Here is a 6,000-nt window from a genome sequence, read left to right as displayed (position 1 = left end):
TGGCAGGGATGTATGTGTGTATGCAGGGCCAGGAGGGGGAATTCAATATTAGTCCTGCTTTCCACATAGGTTTGGTGGATGTTCTGAGTGTGGGAGCCCTGCAGGCACCTCCAGATCCCCCCAGAAGCACACTGCCATCATCTTACACTCGTGCTGCCCGCATGGAACGTGTGAAACAAATGGTCTTTTGTACCTCAGCTCATCCTGAGCTATTTTGGCTGAGGATTCAAATAATTTGCAGCTTTAAGGTCTGAGAATCTCCTCTCTATTGTTTACGGTGTAAGCACAGCCATTTTTCTTGTCCGGTTCGTTGGACTTGCTAAAGTCTAAAAACTTCAGTAAAAAAAAGTAACATGAAAAGAAATATCATCATGGAAATCAGTGTAAAAATTTCTTGCACTCTTCACCCCAGAAGTATAGAGCATAGATAGCACTGGAGGAAGTAGAATTTGGGGAAAAATACCAGTGGGAAGTACTCTAAGTTGTTCACCTCTGTAAGCTTTTACTGTCTCTTCCCATAGGAGACATCTATTTCGTGTCTCCCATAAGGAATGCAATGTAAGGACTACTACTGTGTCCTTAATCTTCATTGGTTCCCTCCTTATAGTAAGTTTTGGGGAGGGACGTGCGTAGGCGGTGCAAGGAGAAGCTGCTTCTGAAATGAGATGAGTGGATCTGTGAGCCGAGCAGGGTGTGTGAGGGAAAGCGCACCATCCGCACGGTGTTTGCTGGTGGTCCTGGAGATGGGCAACTTAGAGCCAGGGTTATTAGGATTAAAAAAACACTGATGTTTCAAGTTAGCGTTTAGAGACACTGGTGAGCAGCGATGGAAGTGCTCACGTTTTGACTCTTGTGTAGCTTTCAGGGATTTGACGGAACTCGCTCTGGCCGTGACTCAGCGCTTACCTGGAAGCACGCGTTTATTTTTGGCACCCCAAAGTGTAAATCAGCTGCCTGTACACAGCCTAGAGAGATGGAATACTACAGAAACCCCCCAGCAAACCCCACGAGCACTCACGCTTGCTTAAGTTTCCGCGGACCGCTGTCCGTGCAGCACAGCGCGTCCGTCCTTTCCCAGCCAGCAGCTCAGCGCTCCCGCACGCCGGGCTGCGCTGCCCCGAAGTGGGCTCGGGGCGGTTCCGGCTCCGGGCGGGCAGCGGCGCTCCGCGCCCTCCGTGCAGCCGAACCCCGGGTGCCCGGGGCCGAGCTCCCCCTCGGCTCGGGTCCGCCTCGGGCGCCCGCCCGCAGACGGGAGGGCCGGCCCGGGGGGAAGGGGCGTCGCCATCTGGTGTTAATTCCCCGGCCATTGGATTCGTGACCCGCCGCGATGAGATCAGCGGGATCGGCTTTCGCGAGGGGGCACGGCGGTCCCCGCCGCCGCTCTCCCCAGCTGCGTCGGCTCTCGCATGCGGCGGCGGGCGGCGCTGGGGGAGGCAGCGCGCACAAAGCCCGGTAGCCGCGCCAGGCCGCCTCCCGCCTGCACCGGGCACCGGGCGGGGCTCCCGGCGGCCCGGCCCGGCCCAGCCGAGCGCGGCGCAGCTGAGCGGGGCGCGCCGCCCCGGTCCCGCTGCCCACCCCCGGGCGCCCTGCCCGACTCGCCGCTGGGCCGTGGCTCCGGGCAGCGCCGTGCGACACCGCCCGGCTCGTCTGTGCGCCTCCCGGGGCAGCTCCCGGAGCGGCGGCGTCTCCTGCCCCCGGGGGAAGAACCGCGTGGGGAAATTGTCCTGCGAGTCGTGGCGAGTTTCTTCTCGGTCTTCGAGTTTGTTTACTTACAGTTGGCGTCCTCTCCTCTGGATTGCCCTTCTGGTCGCATAACGGAGTTGCTTTGATGGTTCTTTTATGGTAAGTTTGGGACGGATCGGTTCATCTGCTTTTGGTAGTTCTGTGTTTTGTTGCATGGGAAGGCTGTAGAGATGAGGTGTATTTTTACACGGCTGTTCTCCATGCTGCTGTTAGAAGAAATACATTTCTGGAATGTTTCCTATTTTCTAACGTAACGTTTTGAAGAAGAAATTACTTATTTGGCTTGTAAAAGAGGATTGTTCCTAGATGTTACCTTAGCTGAAGATTTAGGTTTCTTATAAACTTGTGTTGATTTGACTTTATGCTGGTGAAAGCAAACCCTTCTGTGTAACCCCTGCTGCAAGCTACTATTTGGCAGTTTTTAGTTGGTGCTTTTTCAGGTACTAAAACCTTGGCTTCGCCGTTCAGATTGGCTGAAAATATTGAGCCATCTCTCTGTGAGAGGAAGAGGCAACTCGATTCGTGTGCGAGGCTTGACTTGCCACAAAGAAAGGTATTGCCCGAATCCATCCTCTTGTTACTTTTAAGAACTCCTGCTGCTGGCGGTGCTGGCGTGCAGCGATTCCTGCGGCCGAGGGCTGGAGAACCGCACGCTGAGCTCTGCCCCATTCATTCTCTAGGATCGCCTGTGTGTCAGCGCGGCAGAGGAAGTTGATGTGGCAGTGTCCGTGCTGGCAGCGAGTCGCTTCTGTTCCTTTGTGTTTAGTACTTGTGCTTGGAGTGCTGTGCGGGGAAAGTGTCCTTTGTGTGGGGATGGCTGGTCACTGTTTTGATGCTGGCTGCAAAGTGTAAGTTGCGACTGATATTTTCACAGCGTGTTTGCCGTGGGTGACAGAAACGATCCCTGATAAGGTGTCTGTTGGCTGTGAAAGACTTTATCCTCCAGAGAGGAACCAGCCTCGTGGAGCCGTTTGCTGTGCTTGGGGCTGGAGCTTGCCCCGCTTCTTCAACTATTTCAAAGGATGCTGCATTTTTAATGTTGTTTCTGTAACTAAAGCAGCCTGTCAGAGACATGAATATCATATTGCTGTGACATTATTTGGTGCTGCTGACAGAATAATGCCATATACCACACATTCTCTTAACAACTCAAAGTTTTGTAACTGGCATTGGTACTAGTGCAGTTCTCTTAGTGGCTGACATGCTTCAGAGTCCTGCTGCTGGCTGTGCCAGGCTGGGTGTAGGCTGACAGCTCCCACATCACGGTGATGAGTGGCAGAGCTCCACAGCCTTGCCAAAGACCCCCTATAGGTATATGGACATTGCTGGGCTCCGTCCTGCAGGCCCGGCATCAGTGCAGTTTATGAGTCTGTGGTTGTCTTTGTTAATGTCACCCGTGCCCATTTAGAAGACCCAGGCTTCCTGTCCAGCAAGACTGGGGCTTTGATGTAATCAGGCTGTTCTTGCTTTCTGCAAGTAGCCCTTGAGAGTTGAGGGTTTTGTTTGCTTGCATTGGGTTTTTTATTGTTTTATGTGCAGAAATGCAAAAACAAACAACGAAACCCCAACCCTCCAGTGAAGCACTGTCTGAATATCTTGCTTCCTGAAGGAATCAGAGCTGGTGATTTTTGATCTGACTAAATTAGTCATCCTCATGATTTGTGTCCTGTGCCACACAGGAATTTCTGAGCCATGGGCTGCCTCTCCCATGACTCCACATGCAGCAGCTCATTAACTTATCAGGCCTCACTGTTGCTCTATGAACTTCTGACATGGATTTTCCATGTGCCAAGAAAAATCAAGCAAGCTTTTTTTGTCTTATTTTCTTTTGCAGTGACCATTTGCCCCTCTTCTGTGGGTGGGTCACTGCCCTCTTTCTGTGGGGAAGGAGACTACTTGGCACAGTGGAACTCAGTGCCACATTCCAGAAGGCTGTTTGAGGGTTACTTTGGTTGGATTTTTTTGTTGTTGTTTCTTTTTTAATTGAGACTTATGGAGACTTTTCCTGTGCCTACACACGTAAGGTACAGTAACAACAATGGAAGAAGAAAGCAGGGCATGGTTTTCTGATGCTTTTACAGTTAAAAGTATTTGATTAAAGTGATCAGCAACAGTGTTTAGGCACCCAGCTGTCCTGCCTCCTTAGTTCCTCTTCATCAAGATTAGAGTGAAAAAGAGGTTTTCAATCTGAGGAGATGCCTTTACCAGAGCAGGGTTCTGTACCTAGGGTTGCATTTAGTCTGCATTTTCTCTTTAGCTCATTTGGCTGCTTGTTGCTGTTCACTGACATCCTTTACTCATGTGCTTTTGTGCTCTGGCAGCATCACTTCAGGGCAAATGTGAGGCTTCTAGAGCACTTGTGGGTGCCCATCTTCAATAATGGCAACACAGAGCAGTGTTGCTATTCACTTCCATTTCCTCCTTCACCTAGTGGCTATAAATGCACTCTTCTTAATATAATATACACCAAAGGGAAACGTAGAGGTTTGACGTAAATGTTGCTGGACTTCATAAGCCCTGGCTGAAGGCCAAAGAGAGGTGGATGGCAGAGGGGAGCACGAGCCTGGTGCTGCTGGCTGCTCTGTGAACTGGGGCTCTGTGCTGGTGGAACTCGGCTTAGATTGATGCAGCTCATTTAGTTCCGTTTTGCTGGGCTACGTTAATACAGCACACAGCTTGAGGCTAATGGAAATGTAGGCCACACATGTTGTCCTGGGGTCTTAAAGTATTTATTAAGCCAGTGCAGGCCCGTTTGCTGTTCTGAAACCAGTGGTTAAAAAAAATGAGGTTGTTTATTCAACCGGTAGCCTTAAGTCAAAGCTCAATATACGGTTGCTATGCATAGCTAAATATTTGCTGATAATTCTGTAAATTACTGTTGTTGGACTTACTGTTAGGAAATAAACATGTGCTGTGGACTGAAACTTGCCAGACCAGATAGCTACCTCACCCACACGTATTTTTCATGGGATTGTGTATGTTGCTGAGAGAAACACAGCATGTACATGTCTTTCAGCAATGACTTAAAGCTGTCTTTATAAAATGCAGTTTAAGATAGGAGGAGCTCTGGCTGATGTATGAGCGCTGCTCTGAAAGCAGTGCTTCCTGTTTCATGATGTTAGCTCATGATGTCAGAGGCGGATGTCAGTGGTATAGCAGCAGAGGTTGAACCTTCCCACCAATATTCTGCTACATTTAGTTGCTCTGTGACAGATGGCAGCATAACAAAATGGCATCTGACATGGAAATGCGCATGAAACAAAGGTGTGGAACTGAATTCCCCCATGTGAAAAAAAATGGCACCCACTGACATTCATGGATGCTTGTTGAATGTTTCTGGAGACCAAACAGTGGATAGGAGCAGTGAGGCCTGAGCAGGACTTTCAGCTAAGAACTGCCAGAATCTGATTGGAAGTATTTGCTTAAAACCTAATGGCTGTATTTCAGCTACCCCTTTCTGTTACAGACTGGGCCTGCACATCAAGGTCATTAGGAAGAGTTCAATTCTTTCCTGGTTTTTGCCAACTTCTGGACCAAACAGTGGAATAGTAGGTTCTAGTGTGCTTATATTTATGTGTGTATTTGGGGCTTTGTGCCATTTTTCTTAAAGGGATGTTTTCTTTGCCTCAGAGACCAATGCAGTTCATTCTTTATGCGTTCACTTCCTTAGTGAGAAACATGGGTGTTCAGTGTTGACCTAGATCTGTTCATAATTAAGTCAGCTGAACTTAAACTAAAGCTAAGCAACAGCAGTTATATTTCCTTCTCTGTTGTGTATCTTTGAGTTGGATGCTGTAGGCTAATCCTGTTCATGATGGGTGTCAGGTGCCGAGTTGGATTGTGTTGTGCTACAGTGAGGGTGACTTAGCAACTTTATCTTTGAGGATTTGTCAGAGGCTGAGTGACAAGTAAGCTTTGGTGTGCAGCATAAAACGTGGCAATGAAATCCATCTTTTGAGCTGACTGCAGGCTAATTCTTGCAGAGCCATACGGCTGACTGTCTAGTTGAGTTCACTATCTCGTGACTTCCCAGAAGGATGTTCTTGTTGGCAACCCAAGTTTCAAATGCACTCACATGCTGTTTTGACTGGGCTGTCGCTTCTTATTCTAACAATTCCTAAGGAACATCTTGCAAAGGGACTTTGAGAGATGTCCCAACTTTATTCCGCCTTGCCAGAAGAATCAGGATTTCCTTCCTGCAGAAGTAGGGCCATGTCCTGAAACATAACCAGGATCTGGACTGTTCTAGCTCTGTCA

The 6,000-nt window shown here is 49.1% G+C and overlaps 1 protein-coding gene across 2 annotated transcripts in view; it reads left to right on the top strand.

Annotated features, from left to right (window-relative positions):
* Positions 1-1,728: 1,728 nt before the first annotated feature.
* SPSB4 (splA/ryanodine receptor domain and SOCS box containing 4) overlaps positions 1,729-6,000 on the top strand; it is a 76,941-nt gene continuing 72,669 nt past the window's right edge. For both annotated transcript variants that reach the window (XR_001557098.2, XM_015871309.2), the window contains exon 1: positions 1,729-1,842. The gene's annotated coding sequence lies outside the window, so the exon portion shown is untranslated. The remainder of the gene's footprint in view (positions 1,843-6,000) is intronic.

Source organism: Coturnix japonica, chromosome 9 (assembly GCF_001577835.2).
Source record: "Coturnix japonica isolate 7356 chromosome 9, Coturnix japonica 2.1, whole genome shotgun sequence".
Lineage (NCBI taxonomy): Eukaryota > Metazoa > Chordata > Aves > Galliformes > Phasianidae > Coturnix > Coturnix japonica.
The sequence above is the reverse complement of the archived record's forward strand: the minus strand, read 5'-3'. Positions and strand labels throughout refer to the sequence as shown.